This window comes from Salmo trutta, chromosome 5, assembly GCF_901001165.1.
Source record: "Salmo trutta chromosome 5, fSalTru1.1, whole genome shotgun sequence".
Taxonomy (NCBI): domain Eukaryota; kingdom Metazoa; phylum Chordata; class Actinopteri; order Salmoniformes; family Salmonidae; genus Salmo; species Salmo trutta.
Window position 1 is genome coordinate 66,334,888 of NC_042961.1, and position 23,239 is coordinate 66,358,126.

Genomic DNA, 23,239 nt, shown 5'->3' on the forward strand with positions numbered 1-23,239 from the left:
CTCAATTAAAAGTGAAAGTCACCCAGTAAAATATTACTTGAGAAAAGTATTCGGTTTTAAATATACTAAAGTATCAAAAATAAAAGTATAAATCATTTCAAATTCCTTTTACTAAGCAAACCAGACGGCACCATTTTCTTGTTGTTTTTAATTTAATTACAGATAGCCAGTGTCACACTCCAACACTCAGACATAATTTACAAAGAAAGCGTTTGTGTTTAGGGAGTCTGCCAGATCAGAGGCAGTATGGATGACCAGGGATGTTCTCTTTTAAGTGTGTGAATTGGACCATTTTTCTGTTCTGCTAATCATTCAAAATGTAATGATTACTTTTGGGTGTCAGGGAAAATGTACGGAGTAAAAAGTACATTATTTTCTTTAGGAATGTAGTGAAGTTGTCAAAAACATAAATAGTAAAGTAAAGATACACCAAAAAAACGAATTAGTATTTCTTTGAAGTATTTTTACTTAAGTACTTTACATCATTGGCTAATGGCGGACATCGGGATCTCTCGTTGGGTTAATGAGGCAACTAGTCACACCTGTGACAGATCCTTTAAAAGGAGAGGTGGAAGAGTAGACCATAACTCACAGACAACAGAGAGAAGACCAGTGAATCCCTTGGAAGAGTGCAGAAGGTGAGATTGTATCATTATTTAATAGACTATCTGCATCTCAAATGGCACCTTAATCTTATGTGGCCCTGGTCAAATGTAGTGCACTATATAGGGTGCCATTTTGTGGAGTGACCCCCTGCATTTAAGAGCATAGACTAATAGTTACCTTTGCAGTAAATGGGTAGTCTCTGACTAGATCTAGGCTGCTTCCCAATCCCTATGTAGTGCATTATGGGCCCTTGCCAAAGATGGTTCACTACATAAGAAATGAGGAGCCATTTGTGAAGGATGCATATTCCTGTGTGCCAGGCTTATCTATTGTATGTGGTTGAAGAGATGATACCTGAGTTTTGGCAGAAGACTAGTAGCACCGTGTTGCCAATACTCGGTTCTTGGGGTCCTTAGGACTGGGTTTAGAAAATGCTGCCTTAGCAGTTGCTTAAGTGTTGTAATTAACACAGGGTTTCCTTAACCTCTCCTCTAGTTACACCAGCCACTCCACTGACTTGTAATATTCCAGTACAATCACAGCTGATTAAAATTCTCAACTAATCCTCTCTCTCTCAGGAGACCTATCATCATGGCGACATTGACCATCATTCTGCTTGTCGGCATGGTTTTTGCTCTGGGAGGTAAGAGTTACATACCTCACACCTGCATTGTAATCAACATTAGTGGGTGTTGCTCTGTCCTATTTCACACATGCAGGTGTGAGTTGGATGTGTTTTCATAACCGGTTCTCCATGGGACACCCTCTGACACTGGAATAATGAAGGTTGTGCCTTGCTGAAGGGAACATAGATGGATATACCAACTTGTCAGTTCACTGATATGAACTACTGGCCCAACGCTCTAACGGCAAGGCTACCTGCCACTCCTCTAGTTCCAGAGATGTATATAGGTGTCTAGATGCTGGACTGAGGTGTTCTGATATGATTGGTTTAATCATTCAACTGTATGTATGACTGGCTTGTCTAGCAACTATCAAGAAGTGACACTGATACAATTTACCCCCACTTTTACTGTTTGTTTTTTTTCATCAGCAGTTATACAATATGATACAAACACAGAAACTGAATTTTGACTGCATGGGCCCTTTAAACAAGTAGCAGAATTTCAATTTTTAGCCAGGAAGTCCCTAGGTTGCATCTGAAATGGAACTCTATTCCGTATAAACTACTTCTGAGTAGGGTCCAAAACGGGAGGTAACCCAAGATTCCACATGCAGCCCAAGCTTCCAGAATGTTATGTCTACGTTACAATGTATGTTACCTGTGTGTCCAGATGCTATGAAACGACCCAAGACCCCTTGTGAGCGTGCTAGAGATGCTGTGATAAATGGCCCGCCTGGAGTCTACGTCCCCACGTGTGACTGCCAGGGAGAATACACCCCTGAGCAACACTGGGGATCTACAGGTTACCGCTCACCCAGTCTTGTGGGGACACACAATTCAGTCCCATTTAAAATCCTTTTTTCTTACCTTAACGCAAAAACAGTACCTTAATTCTAACCTTAACCCCCTTGGAAATAGCATTTGACCTCATGGGGACTAACAAAGTGTCAGATGTTTGTTTACTTTTCTTGTGGGGACTTATGCAACAGCATTTTAACATGTCCACTTCTGGTAGGTTCCTCTTGGTGTGTTACCAGAACTGGACAAAAGATCCTGGGTACTGAGACTCCACCAGGCACTGCTTCTGTCAAATGTGCATGCAGGTAGACTCACTCACTAAATGTTCATTCTTTGCAGCTTGTTCTGAGTGTTAAAATTTGTTTTTTGTTTAATTATAGTGGCGCTCGCTGATGAGAAGCATTGGAACCAAGACGTTGCGAAGACTTTGCAAAAACATTGGAATTACTTTGATGCTTGTCTTTACAGTACTATGGGTGTTGATTCACATTCTATATGAATAAATCCAGAGCTAAAATTGTTGCTTCACTTTCTTTATTGTTGGTGTGATATGCTGAACCAGTCCATTTCTGGGAAATGGAAGGAATAAGGCTATGGTGACCGTATTACCACCACACCTGTGGTCATGAAGGCAGTCACTTCCATGTGACCACTTTGTCATGGTAATTAGGCTTTTCCAAGCTATGATGCTGGTCATTAGTAGCCTACTATACTTGATAACTGCCTGGTACTCAGCACTTTATTGCCCTCTAATCAATGTAATTGCAAATCAACTATTGGTCACATACACGTGATTAGCAGATGTGGGTGGGCTTCTAGCTAAGACAGCGCAGTAATATCTAAAACGGAATAAATTAAGACTAAGAACCTATGGAAGGGAAGTCAGAGCGGAATTGCTCAAGATACAGTGTACATATGAGATGAGGAATGGCAGATATGTACATTTTATGGAAGTGGCCAGTGATTCCTAGTCGCTGCCTATAGGCAGCAGCCCCAAGTGCTAGTGATGGCTGTTTAACAGTGTGAAGGTCTTGTGAGTAGCTATTAAGTCTCTCGGTCCTGGCTTTGATGCACCTGTACTGACTGCCTTCTAGATGATAGCGGGGTGAACAGGCAGTGGCTCGGGTGGTTGTCCTTGATCTTTTTGGCCTGCTGGTGACATTGGGTGCTGTAGGTTTCCTGGAGGGGGGATAGTTTGCCCCCGGTAATGCCTTGGGTAGACCGCACCACCCTCTGATGAGCGTTGGCGGCAATACAGCCTGACAGGATGCTTTCAACTGCATCTGTAAAAAGCCACATTTCTTTAGCCACAAGGTTGACGAAGCTCTGTTGTACCTTCACCACACTGTGTGGGTGGTCCATTTCAGTTTGTCAGTGACGTGTACGCCAAGGAACTTGAAGCTTTCAACCTTCTCCACTGCGTTCCCATCAATGTAGATAAGGGGGTGTACCCTCTGCTGTTTCCAGTCCACGATCATGTCCTTTTGTTGACATTGAGTGAGAGGTTGTTTTCCAGGCACCACACTCCCAGAGCCCTCCTCCCTGTAGGCTGTCTCATTGTTGGCAATCAAGCCTTTTAGTGTTGTCTGCAAACTTGATTGTGTTGGAGGCGTGCTTGGTCATGAGAATCAGCAGAGTGGAGGTGATGTTTCCTACCTTCACCACCTGGGGGCGGCCCGTCAGGAAGTCCAGGACCCAGTTGCACAGGGTGGGGTTCAGACCCTGGGCCTCGAGCTTAATGATGAGCTTGGAGGTTACTATGGTGTTGAATGATGAGCTATAGTGAATAAACAGCGATTAATCAGACTCATTTTCCACAACAATTTGAACCCCTTTTTGTTCCATTCTTGGACTTCACTGTTGTCCACTCATCTTTCTCGCTAACTGTACTCAACATACTTTCAAATGCAAACGACACTTTTGCTTCCGCCATCTCCACCAACCGCCTCACATAACTCGAGAGGGAGGGGTCTGACTGGGTCTGTCCATAAAATAGAGAGGTGGGAGAGGTAGAATTCAGTTTCAGCCCAAGGGAGAGTTAGAACTCAACTCACAGTCAGGATTTCAGAAAGTGAGATTTCAACATCTGTTCATCTAATACTGTATGTGAATGTATCCCAAATAGCCCTCTATTCCCTATGAAGTGCACTACTTTTGACCAGAGCCCATAGTGAATATGTGGCCCTGCAATTGTTTTGAAGGATAATGCTAAATCCACAAACTCCCAATTACCCTCTGGACACACCCCTCTCCTGCTAACTCACCACACCTGAACTCACTCTGCTAATCACCAATTCCTCTTCCATTCCTTGGGTATATAAATAAGCAGCTTGTTTTGTCTGGGGTTGTTCAGCATTTGTGGTGTCCCAGTTCCTTTACTGGTGGCTGAAGTAAGTTCCTGCTATTGAAACATGTATAGGGTTTTAATTTCCTGCATTATTGCATAATATTCTGTTCATCCTAACTTGTGTATTGTTATGGTGTAGCCCAGTATTAGACCTTTAATTTAACTGTAAGGGACTTTACAGTTTGTGAGATGAGACATGGTCCAATAATGTTACCTGCTAGCAGAATGTGTCTTACATCTATAATCTGGTAGACTGTTCTGATTGGTTGCCATTTGCACTGCGTCTCAGTGAACAAGAAACTATGAAATGCTAATTTACTTTCACCCCCCCAAAAAAACTAAAAACAAACATGGATTCCATGTTGTGCTCAGCTGTCTAGCTAATCCACCTCACCATATGGGCACCATGCTGGGCTAGACTGGAAGTAGAGGAAACATGGATGTGCAAAGCCAGAACAAAACATTGGCAGCCATATTTGGATGGGTAGTGTCTAAACTAGACATGGCATTGATCAGTGCTGTAAATGGTGACTTATCAGAACCATCTAGTGTATTATGGCTGGCTCTTCAGAGTTGGGACCCATGCTGCTAGCAGGTACCTCATTGAACCATGTCTAGCAAGCGATTGCTATGGAATGTCCTTAGACCTTGCTTCATTAATTAATAGGTCTAATATTGGTCTGTGGTGTAACTTACTGGTCAGTCGTATGTTAACCTCTTATGGCTAGGGGGCAGTATTTTCACGGCTGGATAAAAAACGTACCCGATTTAATCTGATTATTAGTCCTGCCCAGAAACTAGAATATGCATATAATTATTAGCTTTGGAGAGAAAACACTTCACAGTTTCTAAAACTGTTTGAATGGTGTCTGTGAGTATAACAGAACTCCTATGGCAGGCAAAAACCTGAGAAGGTTCTGTTCAGGAAGTACACTGTCTGAACATTTCTTGCCCTTGTTGATTCTCTCTATCTTTTACAAAGGATCTCTGCTCTTACGTGACACTTCCCACGTCTCCAATGGAGTCTCAGAGCCCGGGAAAAACAGGAATGACGTAATTCAAAGCCCTGGCTGAAACAATAGAGAGCAAAAGCTAAGTGGTCACTCAGTGGACTAAGCCTTACGCTCGCGACCCGCCCCGCCCCCGGCTTTCGGTTTTTCCCTCAGTATACAGACAGGCAGATTCCCGGTCGGAATATTATCGCAATTCTACGAGAGAAATTGCATAAAAATTGGTTTTAAACAGCGGTTGACATGCTTCTAAGTGCAGTAATGGAAAATGTAGAATTTTTTTGTCACATTCTGCGTCATGCTCGTGGCTGAGATTTAGCGTTGGGATAGTGTCTAGAACGCACGAACAAAACGCCGCTGTTGGAACATAACGATGGATTATTTGGGACCAAACCTACATTTGTTATTGAAGTAGAAGTCCTGGCAGTGTATTCTGATGAAGAACAAGCAAGGTAAGAACATTTTTCTTATAGGGAATGTGATTTTGGTGAAGGCTAAACTGGTTGGGTGTCTAAATAGCTAGCCTGTAATGGCTGAGCTATGTACTTAGATTATTGCAAAATGTGCTTCATCCGAAAAGCTATTTTAAAATCGGACATATCGAGTGCATAGAGGAGTTGTGTATCTATAATTCTTAAAATAATTATGCTTTTTGTGAACGTTTATCGTGAGTAATTTAGTAAAATCACCGGAAGTGTTCGGTGGGAATGCTAGTTCTGAACGTTGAGTAGGTGGGACGAATTCGTCCCACCTACTCAACAGCCAGTCTAATCCAGTGGCGCGAATTTCAAAACCTTAGAATTGCTGTTACTTCAATTTCTCAAACATATGACTATGTTACAGCATTTTAAAGACAAGACTCTCGTTAATCTAACCACACTGTCCGATTTCAAAAAGGCTTTACAACGAAAGCAAAACATTAGATTATGTCAGGAGAGTATCCAGACAGAAATAGACACCCATTTTTCAAGCAAGCATATATGTCACAAAAACCCAGAAGACAGCTAAATGCAGCACTAACCTTTGATCTTCATCAGATGACAACCCTTGGACATTATGTTATACAATGCATGCATGTTCTGTTCAATCAAGTTCATATTTATATCAAAAAACAGCTTTTTACATTAGCATGTGACGTTCAGAACTAGCATACCCACCGCAAACCTCCGGTGAATTTACTAAATTACTCACGATAAACGTTCACAAAAAACATAATTATTTTAAGAATTATAGATACAGAACTCCTCTATGCACTCGATGTCCGATTTTCAAATAGCTTTTCGGTGAAAGCACATTTTACAAAATTCTCAGTAGATAGAACCGGCATCACAGGGCTAGCCATTTACACGCCGACCAAGTTTGGCACTCACAGAAATCAGATTTACTATTAGAAAAGTTTCATTACCTTTGTTGTCTTCGTCAGAATGCACTCCCAGGACTTCTACTTCAATAACAAATGTTGGTTTGGTCCCAAATAATCCATCGTTATATCCAAACAGCGTCGTTTTGTTCGTGAGTTCTAGACACTATCCGAAACGGGTTACGAGCATGGCGTGTTTCGTGACAAAAAAATTCTAAATATTCCATTACCGTACTTCGAAGCATGTCAACCGCTGTTTAAAATCTATTTTTATGCCATTTAGCTCGTAGAAAAGCGATAATATTCCAACCGGGAATGTACGTTTCGGTAAAAAGAGAAAAACAGAAAGACTGGAACGGCCAGTGCACGCGCCTAAAGCCAAAGGTCCCCTGATGAGCCACTTGACAAACGGGATAATATGCTTCAGCCTGGGCCTGGAATGACGACATTCAGGGTTTTCCCGGGCTCTGACAGCCTATAGAAGCCCTGGAAAGTGTCACGTTACCACAGAGATCCTTTGTATTAGAATGAGATGTCAAAGAACACAGCTAAATGGTCAGACAGGCCACTTCCTGTAAAGGAATCTCTCAGGGTTTTGCCTGCCATAGGAGTTCTGTTATACACAGACACCATTCAAACAGTTTTAGAAACTTTAGGGTGTTTTCTATCCAAACCTGAACAATAATATGCATATTCTAGCTTCTGAGTTGGTGTAGGAGGCAGTTAAAAATGGGCACATATTTTTTCCAAAATTCTCAATACTGCCCCCTAGGCCGTAGAAGTTAAGTGTTATGCCTGTCCTTTGTCACCGCTCTGCAGTGCCTTTGACTGCTGTGCCACTCAGGTGCAGGTTCCTGGAGTATCGTTTAGGAGTGCCCCCTAGTTACAATTTGAAGAAACCCTATGTTCAAAGAACCCCTTGAAGAGAAAATAAAATCATAAGGTGACATGCAAGTCCAACATTTGATATCTGGGGTGTTGCTGTTCTCTATACATAGCCAGAATGCTCACCATGCACTGCAGAACATGAATCCGGTTATATTCAGCAGTGTAGGGAGGTCAAAGTCTGTGAACCCTGAACATTATACAGATTAACCTGTTAGGGCTAGGGGGCAGTATTTACACGGCCGGATAAAAAACGTACCCAATTTAATCTGGTTACTACTCCTGCCCAGTAACTAGAATATGCATATAATTATTGGCTTTGGATAGAAAACACCCTAAAGTTTCTAAAACTGTTTGAATGGTGTCTGTGAGTATAACAGAACTCGTATGGCAGGCCAAAACCTGAGAAGATTCCATGCAGGAAGTGGCCTGTCTGACAACTTGTGTTTCACCTTGGCTCTGTTTATTGAAGACTGAGGATCTTTGCTATAACGTGACACTACCTACGGCTCCCATAGGCTCTCAGAGCCCGGGAAAAAGCTGAACGATATCGAGGCAGCCTCTGGCTGAAACGCATTATCGCCTTTGCCAAGTGGCCGATCAGAGGACAATAGGCTTAGGCGCGTGCCCGAGTCGACCCCATGCTTTATTTTCTTTCGTCTGTTTACCTAATTGCAGATTCCCGGTCGGAATATTATCGGTTTTTTATGAGAAAAATGGCATAAAAATGTATCTTAAAAAGCGGTTGACATGCTTTGAAGTACGGTAATGAAATATTTAGACATTTTTTGTCACGAAATGCGTCGTGCGCGTGACCCTTATTTACACTTCGGATAGTGTCTTGAATGCACGAACAAAACGCCGCTGTTTGGACATAACTATGGATTATTTTGGACCAAACCAACATTTGTTATTGAAGTAGAAGTCCTGGGAGTGCATTCTGACGAAGAACAGCAAAGGTAATCAAACTTTTCTAATAGTAAATCGGAGTTTGGTAAAGGCTAAACTTGCTGGGTGTCTAAATAGCTAGCCCTGTGATGCCGGGCTATCTACTTAGAATATTGCAAAATGTTCTTTCACCGAAAAGCTATTTTAAAATCGGACATATCGAGTGCATAGAGGAGTTCTGTATCTATAATTCTTAAAATAATTTATGCTTTTGTGAACGTTTATCGTGAGTAATTTAGTAAATTGTTAGTGAATTCGCCGGAAGTTTGCGGGGGGTATGCTTTTTCTGAACGTCACATGCTAATGTAAAAGCTGGTTTTTGATATAAATATATACTTGATTGAACAAAACATGCATGTATTGTATAACAATGTCCTAGGGTTGTCATCTGAAGATCAAAGATTGGTGCTGCATTTAGCTGTCTTCTGGGTTTTTGTGAAATATGCTAGCTTGAAAAATGGGTGTCTGATTATTTCTGGCTGGGTACTCTGCTGACATAATCTAATGTTTTGCTTTTCGTTGTAAAGCCTTTTTGAAATCGGACAGTGTGGTTAGATTAACGAGAGTCTTGTCTTTAATGCTTTAAAATAGTCATGTTTGAGAAATTGAAGTAATAGCATTTCTAAGGTATTTCAATAATGCGCCACAGGATTCCACTAACCTTTGATCTTCATCAGATGACACTCCTAGAACATTGTTATACAATACATGCATGTTTTGTATAATCAAGTTCACATTTAAATAAAAAAACAACTTTTTACATTAGCATGTGATGCTCAAACTTCCGGTGAATTTACTAAATTACTCACGATAAACCTTCACAAAATACATAATTATTTTAAGAATTATAGAGAAATCCTTTATGCAATCGCGGTGTCAGATTGTAAAATAGCTTTTCGGCAAAAGCACATATTGCAATATTCTGAGTAAATAGCCCGGAAACCATGGCTAGCTAATTTGACACCAACACACAATTTGACACCTCCGCTCTCACTAAATTCAGAGAGGGTGTAATTTTGATAGCGATGAGAGAAGGAGAATTATTTTTGTCAGTGACTTCCTGTATGGAATCTTCTCAGGTCTTTGCCTGCCCTATGAGTTCTGTTATACTCACAGACACCATTCAAACTGTTTTAGAAACTTCAGTGTTTTCTATCCAAATATCCTAATAATATCCATATTCTCGTTTCTGGGCAAAAGCAGTAACCAGTTTAAATTGGGTACGTTTTTCATCCGGCCGTGACAATACTGCCCCGATCCTCAAGAGGCTTTAAGCGCCTGCTATTGTCCATTCTAATCTAAATGTTTGGGCAGGTAGGTTCCTGCAAGAACCCCCACCAACTAAGGAGGTTCCTTCTGTGGGGTTCTTGGACGAACCATTTTGGGGCCATTTTCAGTGCCAAAAACCGTAAGTTTCTTCAAAGAACTGCGGACCTTGGAACTCTAGTTAAACCCCACATTTTTATTGTACTCTGACTAGGATTCAAAAGGCACTCGCACATGTCTTTGTTGCAGGTGCATGGTTTTAGTTGAATAAGATGAGGAAGAACACCGTACACTGCTAGTCTCACTGGTCTAAAGCTGTACGTATCGGCCTCGTTAGATCTTTCAGTGTTCACAACCTGCACCTCTATGTAGACATTGCTCTAACCACATCCGTTCAATGCATCCAATGGGGTTGGAGTATGAGAGAAAATAAGTGTTACCCAAAAATAACAATGTGCGTTTCATGAGTATTCTAATAAAGTGTAAACATAACGTGTCAAACAAGACTAAAATCGTACAGAGGACATAGACCTATCAAGTAAGTTTCCGTACAAGAATAAAACATGAGTAAACTAAAGTGGCAGCATTAATTCATGTTCACATTTACAACATAAATAGGCATTTCATCATTAAGACCTTTTGGGAAAAATGAGGGTGAAAATCCCTAAACATTCTTCAAAAGACACTGATATGACCCCACCATCAAAAGACACTAATATCAAAAGACAATATGGCGGTTGTTTTGCTTTTCACACAAGCCTCAAGACTCATCTGAAGGTAGACCAGGTTAAAAAATGAAAAGACATACAGTTTATTAGGTACACCCATATAGTACTGGGTTGGAATCCCCCCCATTGCCTCCAGAAAAGGCTGAATTTTTCAGGGCTTGGATTGATAGATTGAAATTGTACGTTAAACATCACAGCATAGCTGAAAGATATGTGTTGCGTAGAAACCCGAAGTGGACGACCAACAGAGATAGATGGGATGGGCTGAGGGAAACTGAGGGTTGGTATGTGGAACTGGAGACAAGTGGGAGTGGAGTTGCTGTGTGAGAGAGAGAATGATGGTCAAAGAAACAAGTAAAAAAAAAAAATTCTAGATAAAACTTAATAAAAAGTACATTTGAATGACACTAAGTGGCAGTGTCTTTACAACTAATGCCGGTTTGCTGAGGCTGATGCCGTGCAGGTGTTTGTACACATGCATACACACACACTCTCATTCAAATAAACACATAAGAACACACACATACATGTAATAGTGCCAGACATGCACACAAACATATACATTTGGAATTGCTGTTATTTTAGTTGTCCTTGATGTCCTTTGGTTTATATTTGTTGTTTGCTGTTTTCTTCTGTCTTTTCCTTTTTTGTCTTTCATTCTCTTGGTTGTTGGTGCATTGGGGGGTTCTTGGGGGTGTTGAATGGAATTAATTGTATTTTTTCTTTTTCATCCTGGGGGGGGACTGTGGGAGGGGTCTCAAATGGTTGAGGGACAGCTATTGGGGGACTATGGGGGGGATCTTGGAGGGTTCGGGTTCACGTTTTTTGGCCTGGTGGTAGATCGGTCAACATGCCCTTGAGCAGAGCATTGACCCTGGATGCTTCTGTGTGTCGCTCTGAATGGGAATCTGTTGGATGACTGGTATGATGTAGTTGTTGAGCGGCTTCACTGCAAGTATATTGTATGTTTCGAATATTCACTAAAAAAAATCTAATAAAAAAAAGATGATGATGACAGAATCACAACTAGCTCTTATTAAAAAACTTTGCAGTATTTTGTTTCTTTGTGTACTATTTTTTACATTATTAGTTCAGGAAATGTTTTGTGTCATTACATACAGCCGGGAAGAACTATTGGATATTAGAGCGGCGGTAACTCAGCAGAACTAGCAACATTACGACCAGGAAAATAACTTCCCTGGAGCAGATCCTTTGTTCACTCTCCCCAGAGCAATTTAATTTATTCCAGAGGCCGACCCAAAACGTCACCGGTGGAGGAGAGGCACTCGAGGCGGCCTGCTGGTTCGACTTAGGAGGCGGACACACCACCCACCGCTTCCGAGTATATTACTCGCCAATGTTCAGTCTTTGGTTAAGAAAGTTGATGAGCTTAGAGCAAGGATTTCTTTCCAGAGACATCGGGGCCTGTAACATACTTTGTTTCACGGAAACATGGCTCTCTCGGGATACTCTGTCGGAGTCAGTAAAGCCAGCAGGATTCTCAGTACATCGCACAGACAGGAATAAATATCTCTCGGGGAAGCAGAAGGGCGTGTTTCATGATTAATGACTCGTGGTGTAATTCTAGGAACATACAGGAACTCAAGTCATTTTGTTCACCCGACCTAGAATACGTCACAATTAATTGCCAACCATATCTCCCAAGAGAATTCTCCTCCGTCATCGCCACGTCCGTTTCCATCCCACCTCAAACCGAAACCTCGACTTTATGCAAACTGGAAATCGCATATCCTGAGGCTGCATTTATTGTAGCTGGGGACTATTAACAAAGCAAATGTAAGGACTACGCTGCCGAAATTCTTTCAACATATTGACCGTCCTAATGGCGCTGCTAATACAGTCGACCATTGCTATTTAAACTTCCGGGATGCTTACAAGGCCCTCCCCCCCTCATTTTGTGAAATCTGAACACGACTCCATCTTGCTCCTCCTGTCCTATAGGCAGAAACTCAAACAGGAAGTGCCTGTGCGTTGTACTATTCAATACCCTAACCAGAAACTGTGGATAGATGGTAGCATTCGCACGAACCACCGCATTTAATAATCATTAAGCTCGAGGCCCTGAACCACGCCCTGTGCAACTGGGTCTTGGACTTAGTTACAGGCCGCCCCCAGGTGCTGAAGGTAGGAAACATCACCTCCACTCCGCTGATTCTCAACACTGCGGTCGCACAAGGGTGAGGGCTCAGCCCCCTCCTGTACTCCCTGTTCACCCATGACCGCGTGGCCAAGCACGCCTCCAACACAATCAAGTTTGCCGACAACCCTAAAAGGCTTGATTACCAATGATGAGACAGCCTACAGGGAGGGCGGCTCTGGGAGTGTAGTGCCTGGGAAACAACCTCTCACTCAATGTCAACAAAAGGAGATGATCGTGCACTTCAGGAAACAGCAGAGGGTGCACCCCCTTATCTACATTGACGGGACCACAGTGGAGAAGGTGGAAAGCTTCAATTTCCTTGGCGTACACATCACTGACAGACAAATGAACCACCCCACACAGTGTGGTGAAGGCACAACAGAGCCTCGTCAACCTTGTAGCTAAAGAAATTTGTCTTGTCACCTAAAACCCACACATTTTTACAGATACACAGTTGAAAGCATCCTGTCAGGCTGTATTGCCGCCAACGCTCGTCAGAGGGTGGTGCGGTCTGCCCAAGGAATTACCGGGGGCAAATTATCCCCCCTCCAGGAAACCTACAGCACCCAATGTCACCGGCAGGCCAAAAAGATCAAGGACAACCACCCGAGCCACTGCCTGTTCACCCCGCTACCATCTAGAAGGAAAAGTCAGTACAGGTGCATCAAAGCCAGAAACGAGAGACTTAATAGCTACTCTCACAAGGCCTTCACACTGTTAAACAGCCATCACTAGCACTTTAGAGGCTGCTGCCTATAGGCAGCGACTAGGAATCACTGGCCACTTCCATAAAATGTACATATCTGCCATTCCTCATCTCATATGTACACTGTATCTTGAGCCATTTCACTCTGACTTCTCTTCCATAGGTTCATAGTCTTAATTTATTCCGTTTTAGATATTACTGCGCTGTCTTAGCTAGAAGCCCACCCACATCTGCTAATCACGTGTATGTGACCAATAGTTGATTTGCAATTACATTTGCATTGATTAGAGGGCAATAAAGTGCTGAGTACCAGGCAGTTATCAAGTATAGTAAGCTACTAATGACCAACATCATAGCTTGGAAAAGCCTAATTACCATGACTAAGTGGTCACATGGAATTGACTGCCTTAATGACCACAGGTGTGGATGTGAGAGGTCACCATAATAGCCTTATTCCTTCCATTTCCCAGAAATGGACTGGTTCAGCATATCTCACCAACAATAAAGTAAAGCAAAAATGTTATCTCTGGATTTATTCATATAGAATGTGAATCAACACCCATAGTACTGTAAAGACAAGCATCAAAGTAATTCCAATGTTTTTGCAAAGTCTTCTCAACGTCTTGGTTCCAACGCCTCATCTGCGAGCACCACTACAATTAAACAAAAAACAAATATTAACACTCAGAACAAGCTGCAAAGAATGAACATTTAGTGAGTGAGTGTACCTGCATGCACATTTGACAGATGCAGTGCCTGGTGGAGTCTCAGTACCCGTGATCTTTTGTCCAGTTCTGGTAACACACCAAGAGGACCCTACCAGAAGTGGACATGTTAAAAAGCTGTTGCATAAGTCCCGACAAGAAAAGTAAACAAACATCTGACAGTTTGTTAGTCCCCATGAGGTCAAATGCTATTTCCAAGGGGGTTAAGGTTAGAATTAAGGTACGGCTTTTGCGTTAAGGTAAGAAAAAAGGATTTTAAATGGGACTGAATTGCGTGTCCCCACAAGGTTAGCTGTACAAGACTGGGTGAGCGGTAACCTGTAGATCCCCAGTGTTGCTCAGGGGTGTATTCTCCCTGGCAGTCACACGTGGGGACATAGACTCCAGGCGGGCCATTTATCACAGCATCTCTAGCACGCTCACAAGGGGTCTTGGGTCGTTTCATTGCATCTGGACACACAGGTAACATACATTGTAATGTAGACATAACATTCTGGAAGCTTGGGCTGCATCCCGTGTGGGACCCTACTCCCCTATGGGCCCTGGTCAGAAGTAGTTTATCCTCTACGGGCCACGGGGGCAGTATTGAGAATTTTGAAAAAAATATGTGCCCATTTTTAACTGCCTCCTACACCAACTCAGAAGCTAGGATATGCATATTATTACCAGATTTGGATAGAAAACACTCTGAATTTTCTAAAACAGTTTGAATGGTGTCTGTAAGTATAACAAAACTCATATTGCAGGCAAAAACATGTGAAAAATAGATTTAAAAAAATGAGAATTTTGTGACTGTACTATTTAGTGTCATTGTTTTATAGATACCACAGTGAGAAAGGATTCAGTTCGCAACTCCTAAGGCTTCCACTAGATGTCAACGATCTTTAGAAAGTTGTTTGAAGCATCTGTGATGAATACAGACCGAATTAGAATGCTTACAAGTTGACACGTCATCACTTCATTTTTTGCGCCTGCGCATAAATCTGAGAAGAGTGTCTTTGTCATAATCGTTTATTCTAGACACTTGATAGGTTGTGTGAAAATATTACTGATGTTTACTGATGTTTCACGTTAAAAATGGACCAAAAGATTAATGCTAAACAACGTTTGACATGTTTGAAGAAACGTAAATAGATTATTTACTAGGTTTTCTTTAGCTTTTCGGCGTGACTTTACACTGCCCGCCTCATTTTGTGGGAGCCTACTGAACGCTAACTATTTGGACATAAATTATGAACTTTGTCAAAAGAAACCACATTTGTTCTGGACCTGGGATCTCTGGCAGCGCCTTCTGATGGAGATAATCAAAGGTAAGGGGATATTTAGAATGTTATTATCGATATTAGATGATGCTAATGCTAACGGTATAGCTTAGCTTAGCTTAGCTTAGCTTATAGTTGTTAGCATAGTACCAAGTTTATTGCAAAATGTGATTTCCCAGTAAAGTTATTTTGAGATCTGGCCATTCGGTAGCAATTACGAGATGATAATATATTATTCTTTGAATGACAATATTATAATTTACCAATGTTTTCGAATAGTAATTCCGTGATTTGTAATGCTAGATTCACTGGGAGCATTCGAGCCGAAAAAAATTCTGAATTTCACCGCGACTGTAAATGCTGTTTTTGGATATAAATATGAACTTGATGGAACTAAAAATGCATGTATTGTCTAACATAATGTCCTATGAGTGTCATCTGATGCAGATTGTCAAAGGTAAGTGCATAATTCTAGCTAGTTCTGTCTGTTGATGCCCTTCTTTGAATTGGCTAAACATTACACGCAGCTATTGTCAATGTACTCTCCTCACATAACCTAACTTTATGCATTCTCCGTAAAGCCTCTGAAAATCGGACAGCGTGGTTAGATTTAGGAGATATATCTTTCAAATGGAGGAAAATATTTGATTATTTGAAATGATTACTCTTGCAGTTTTGAATTCCCCGCCATGGTCACATGACAATGAATCCCAATACCGGGATAAGATCCTGCCCCCTGGCCTCAACAGGTTATACGGAACAGGGTTCCATTTCAGATGCAACCTAGGGACTTCCTGGCTAAAAAAATTCTGCTACTTGTTTAAAGGGCCCATGCAGTCAAAAATCAGTTTCTGTGTTTTGTATAACTGCTGATGACACTAAGACTGTAAAAGTGGGGGTAAATTGTATCAGTGTCATGTCTTGATAGTTGCTAGACAAGCCAGTCATACAGTTGAATGATTAAAACCTGTTGAGGCCAGGGGGCAGGATCTTATCCCGGTATTGGGATTCATTGTCATGTGACCATGGCGGGGAATTCAAAACTGCAAGAGTAATCATTTCAAATAATCAACTATTTTCCTCCATTTGAAAGATATATCTCCTAAATCTAACCACGCTGTCCGATTTTCAGAGGCTTTACGGAGAATGCATAAAGTTATGTGAGGAGAGTACATTGACAATAGCTGCGTGTAATGTTTAGCCAATTCAAAGAAGGGCATCAACAGACAGAAAACTAGCTAGAATTATGCACTTACCTTTGACAATCTGCATCAGATGACACTCATAGGACATTATGTTAGACAATACATGCATTTTTAGTTCCATCAAGTTCATATTTATATCCAAAAACAGCATTTACAGTCACGGTGAAATTCAGATTTTTTTTCGGCTCGAATGCTCCCAGTGAATCCAGCATTACAAATCACGGAATTACTATTCGAAAACATTGGTAAATTATAATATTGTCATTCAAAGAATAATATATTATCATCTCGTAATTGCTACCGAATGGCCAGATCTCAAAATAACTTTACTGGGAAATCACATTTTGCTATAAACTGGGTACTATGCTAACAACATAAGCTAAGCTATAAGCTAAGCTAAGCTATACCGTTAGCATTAGCATCATCTAATATCGATAATAACATTCTAAATATCCCCTTACCTTTGATTATCTCCATCAGAAGGCGCTGCCAGCGATCCCAGGTCCAGAACAAATGTGGTTTCTTTTGATAAAGTTCATAATTTATGTCCAAATAGTTAGCGTTCAGTAGGCTCCCACAAAATGAGGTGGGCAGTGTAAAGTCACGCCGAAAAGCTAAAGAAAACCTAGTAAATAATCTATTTACGTTTCTTCAAACATGTCAAACGTTGTTTAGCATTAATCTTTTGGTCCATTTTTAACGTGAAACATCAGTAAACATCAGTAATATTTTCACACAACCTATCAAGTGTCTAGAATAAACGATTATGACAAAGGCACTCTTCTCAGATTCATGCGCAGGCGCAAAAAATGAAGTGATGACGTGTCAACTTGTAAGCTTTCTAATTCGGTCTGTATTCATGACAGATGCTTCAAACAACTTTCTAAAGATCGTTGACATCTAGTGGAAGCAGTAGGAGTTGCGAACTGAATCCTTTCTCACTGTGGTATCTTTAAAACAATGACACTAAATAGTACAGTCACAAAATTCTCATTTTTTTAAATCTATTTTTCACAGGTTTTTGCCTGCAATATGAGTTTTGTTATACTTACAGACACCATTCAAACTGTTTTAGAAAATTGAGTGTTTTCTATCCGAATGTGTTAATAATATGCATATCCTAGCTTCTGAGTTGGTGTAGGAGGCAGTTAAAAATGGGCACATATTTTTTTCAAAATTCTCAATACTGTCCCCGTGGCCCGTAGAGGTTAAACCATTCATATCAGAATACCTCAGTCCAGCATCTAGACACCGATATACATGTCTGGAACTAGAGGAGTGGCAGGTAGCCTAGCAGTTAGAGAGTTGGGCCAGTAGTTCATGTCAGTGAACCGACAAGTTGGTATATCCATCTATGTTCCCTTCAGCAAGGCACAACCTTCATTATTCCAGTGTCAGAGGGTGTCCCATGGAGAACCGGTTATGAAAACATTTCCAATTCATACCTGCATGTGTGAAATTGGACAGAGCAACACCCACTAATGTCAATTAAAATGCAGGTGTGAGGAATGTAACTCTTACCTCCGAGAGCAAAAACCGTGCTGACAAGCAGAATGATGGTCAATGTCGCCATGATGACAGGTCTCCTGAGAGAGAGAGGATTAGTTGAGAATTTTAATCAGCTGTGATAGTACTGGAATATTCCAAGTCAGTGGAATGGCTGGTGGAACTAGAGGAGAGGTTAAGGAAACCCTGTGTTAATTACAATACTTAAGCAACTGCTAAGGCAGCATTTTCTAAACTCAGTCCTGAGGAACCCAAGAACCGAGTATTGGCAACACGGTGCTACTAGTCTTCTGCCAAAACTCAGGTATCATCTCTTCAACCACATACAATAGATAAGCCTGGCACACAGGAATATGTATCCTTCACCGATGGCTCCTCATTTCTTATGTAGTGAACCATCTTTGACGAGGGCCCATAATGCACTACATATGGATTGGGAAGCAGCCTAGATCTAGTCAGAGACTACCCAGTTACTGCAAAGGTAACTATTAGTCTATGTGCTTAAATGCAAGGGGGTCACTCCACAAAATGGCACCCTATATAGTGCACTACATTTGACCAGGGCCACATAAGATTAAGGTGCCACTTCAGATGCAGAGAATCTATTAAATAATGACACACTCTGACCTTCTGCACTCTTCCAAGGGATTCACTGGTTGTCTCTCTGTTGTCTGTGAGTTATGGTCTACCTCTTCCACCTCTCCTTTTAAAGGATCTGTCACAGGTGTGACTAGTTGCCTCATTAACCCAACGAGAGATCCCGATGTCCGCCATTAGCCAGTGGTATAAAGTACCTAAGTAAAAATACTTTAAAGTACTACTAATTTGTTTTTTGGGGGTATCTTTACTGTACTATTTATGTTTTTGACAACTTTGACTTCACTACATTCCTAAAGAAAATAATGTACTTTTTACTCCGTACATTTTCCCTGACACCCAAAAGTACTCGTTACATTTTGAATGATTAGCAGAACAGAAAAATGGTCCAATTCACACACTTATCAAGAGAACATCCCTGGTCATCCATACTGCCTTTGATCTGGCAGACTCCCTAAACACAAATGCTTTCTTTGTCAATTATGTCTGAGTGTTGGAGTGTGCCTCTGGCTATCCGTAATTAAATTAAAAACAACAAGAAAATGGTGCCGTCTGGTTTGCTTAGTATAAGGAATTTGAAATGATTTATACTTTTATTTTTGATACTTCAGTATATTTAAAACCTAATACTTTTAGACCTTTTCTCAAGTAATATTTTACGGGGTGACCTTCACTTGAGTCATTTTCAATGAAGGAGTCTTCATAGGCAGTGAAGAGAGTAGTAGAGGAAGATGGGTCCAGTTTCGAGGGATCCAGAGATGCTCCCTGTGAGTATGCCGTTGCCAATAGACAGTGATAGGAATAACGTGTTTCAGTAAGGTTGGTTTCTTAGCATTCATAGCCATGGTTATCAACTGTACCACAGAAATGGAACAAAAAAACACAGAAAATTGATGTTGTGGTGGTAGCTGCAGAGAACTCGTTGGGTTATGAGATTTTACTGCAGAATAGTTACAAGGTGTGATGAACGATAGTGTCCCGTTCTCCCAGGCTGCTGGCCTGCTGTAGGATAAGATCGGGCCAAGTAGTGGAATACTGGTGAGGTTATAATGGGTCTAGGATCAGATAGGGTCATGTAGTGGAATAGTGGTGAGGTTTTAATGGATCTAGGATCAGATAGAGCCAAGTAGTGGAGTTGTCGTGAGGTTTTAATGGGTCTAGGATCAGAAAGGTTCATGTAGTGGAATAGTGTGATCCAAAATCACATTTGTGATGCATGTCCTTGCTTTCAAAATGGCTGTGTTGTTTCTCTTGTGAAGTTTATGTCCTAACAATGTAATTTTATGCTTTCGCCGTAAAGACTTTTTGAAATCGGAGAATGTGGTTAGATTAACGAGAAGTTTACCTTTAAAATGGTGTAAAATAGTTTGTTTGAGAAAATGAAATTTTTGCTGTTATGTATTTCACGCCATGCTGTTTCACTGGCTGTTGAATAGGGTGTCCTGCAGAGAAGTTAACTGCCTTGTTCAGGGGGAGAACAACAGATTTGTACCTTGTCAGCTCGGGGATTCGATCTTGAAACCTTTCGGTTACTAGTCCAACGCTCTAACCACTAGGCTACCCTGCCGCCTCACATGTAAAAGGGTTGTGTCACAACTAAAGTGGCCAAATAACTTTTAAAAAATTAAGCACATTAATCCCCTTTACAATGAGTGTAGAGCCAAACTGGAATACATTTGCCGCAACTGAGTTTCTCATTTGGGGAAAATAATTGTCACCAAAAAAATGCAGCTTGAAAATAAAAGTGAAATGAAAAGCTGAAAAGTCTTGAGTCAATAAGTATTCAACCTCTTTGTTACGGCAAACCTAAACAAGTTCAGGAGTAAACATTTTCTTATAAAGTCATATAAGTTGCATGGACTCACTCTGTTCAATAATAATGTTTGACATGATGTTTGAATGACTACCTCATCTCTGTACCCCACACATATAATTATCTGTAAGATCCCTCAGTGGAGCAATGCATTTCACAGATTCAACCACAAAGACCAGGGAGTTTTCCAATGCCTTGCAACGAACGGCACCTATTGATAGGTGGGTAAAAATAAAAAAAAGCAGGACATTGCAACATGTGGTCAATTATCCATTTAATTGTGGATTTTGATGTGTGCTTGGGGTTATTTGTCTTGCTAGAAGATCCACTTGCGGTCAATGTCAGCATCCTGGCAGAGAGAACTCGTTTTTTTGGGCTATAATGTCCTGGTACTTGGTTAGGTTTATGATGCCGTTGAGCTTAAAAAGGGCCACAGAACCAGTGGAAGCAAAATAGCTTCATAAACGTTAAAGATGCAGAACCATATTTTACTGTAGGTATGAGGTACTTCACTGCACCTGCTTCTGTTTTTCCACACCAAAACCACCAGTGATGTTCATAACTATAGAGCTCCATATTCATGTCATCTGACCATAGCACTGCCTGGAGTTTGATAAATTGCACTTGGATTGGAACCGGTGCTATTTCCTCCTTAAACTGACAGTGCAATATTTCGGCAATTAAAACCTTTTTCTTCTTACCCAGAGTCAGATTTTGTCTCCGCATGCAATTTGAAGGACTTTGAAGGTAGTTTTTCCATCGATCGCTAACTAGCCTCAGTGCAATGACTAGAAGTCTTTAGGATCTGCTCTCATAGCTTCAGCACAATTGCTAACTAAGGTAGTTAAATAAATAAAAACTTCCTTCTAACTAAAGAAAGAGGGCTAAATTGCCAAAATCTCACAATATCCCTTTAACTTCTTACATCTACACGTTCCGCTAGCGGAACGTCTGCTCCAATATCCAATGATGGGCGGGGCGCGAAATTCAAACTCCTCTAAATCCGAAAACTTACACTTTTCAAACATATGACTATGTTACAGCTATTTAAAGACAAGACTCTCCTTTATCTAACCAAACTGTCCGATTTCAAAAAGGCTTTACAGCGAAAGCAAAACATTAGATTATGTCAGCAGAGTACCCAGCCAGGAATAATCACACAGCCATTTTTCAAGCTAGCATATCATGTCACATAAACCCAAACCATATCTAAATGCAGCACTAACCTTTGATGATCTTCATCAGATGACACACCTAGGACATTGTGTTATACAATACATGCATGTCTGTTCAATCAAGTTCATATTTATATCAAAAACCAGCTTTTTACATTAGCATGTGACGTTCAGAACTAGCATTCCCACCGAACACTTCCGGTGATTTTACTAAATTACTCACGATAAACGTTCACAAAAAGCATAACAATTATTTTAAGAATTATAGATACAGAACTCCTCTATGCACTCGATATGTCCGATTTTAAAATAGCTTTTCGGATGAAGCACATTTTGCAATAATGTAAGTACATAGCCCGGCGTTACAGGGCTAGCTATTTAGACACCCACCCAGTGTAGCCTTCACCAAAATCACATTTCCTATAAGAAAAATGTTCTTACCTTGCTTGTTCTTCATCAGAATACACTGCCAGGACTTCTACTTCAATAACAAATGTAGGTTTGGTCCCAAATAATCCATCGTTATATCCAAACAGCGACGTTTTGTTCGTGCGTTCTAGACACTATCCCAACGCTAAATCTCGGCCACGAGCATGACGCAAAATATGACAAAAAATTTCGAAATATTCCATTACCGTACTTCGAAGCATGTCAACCGCTGTTTAAAACCAATATTTATGCAATTTATCTCGTAGAGAAGCGATAATATTCCGACCGGGAATCTGCCTGTCTGTAAACTGAGGAAAAAACCAAAAGCCGGGGGCGGGGCGTGTCACGCGCCTAAGGCTTAGTCCATTGACTGACCACTCAGCTTTTGCTCTCGTGTGCTTCAGCCAGGGCTTTGAATGACATCATTCCTGTTTTTCCCGGGCTGTGAGACTCCATTGTTGACGTGAGAAGTGTCACGTAAGAGCAGAGATCCTTTGTAAACGATAGAGAGAATCAAGAAGGGCAAGAAATGTTCAGACAGGGTACTTCCTGAACAGAAGCATCTCAGGTTTTTGCCTGCCATAGGAGTTCTGTTATACTCACAGACACCATTCAAACAGTTTCAGAAACTTTGGAGTGTTTTCTCTCCAAAGCTAATAATTATATGCATATTCCAGTTTCTGGGCAGGACTAATAATCAGATTAAATCGGGTACGTTTTTTATCCAGCCGTGAAATTACTGCCCCCTAGATGTAACAGGTTAACACCTTGACCGGTCATCTTTCCTGCTCTCTTCACCTAACCTCTTTCATATACACCTCTCTTCCCTCCTCCTCTCCCCACTCTCATATACCCCTCCCATACCTCTCTCCCCTCCTCACCACACAAACTCTGGTCCTACTTTCACTCTCCCTCCTCCAGACCTTCAGCTTTAAACATTTTGTCGACATTTAGAAAGTTTGCATAGAAAAAAAAGATGTAACAATTGCCTGCTACAGTAAGTTTCCGTTGAACTGTCGTGTCGATAAAAACAACCGGACGTAATAAATACGCCCCCCCCCCCCCAAAAAAAAATAAAATAAAATAC

The 23,239-nt window shown here is 41.1% G+C and overlaps 2 protein-coding genes across 2 annotated transcripts in view; both read right to left on the minus strand.

Annotated features, from left to right (window-relative positions):
* LOC115194861 (equistatin-like) overlaps nt 1–18,818 on the minus strand; it is a 364,924-nt gene extending 346,106 nt beyond the window's left edge. Inside the window, exon 1 of the mRNA XM_029754790.1 lies at nt 18,766–18,818. The gene's annotated coding sequence lies outside the window, so the exon portion shown is untranslated. The remainder of the gene's footprint in view (nt 1–18,765) is intronic.
* LOC115194830 (equistatin) overlaps nt 1–23,239 on the minus strand; it is a 360,364-nt gene that overhangs the window by 331,882 nt on the left and 5,243 nt on the right. The gene's annotated exons all lie outside the window — the stretch shown is intronic.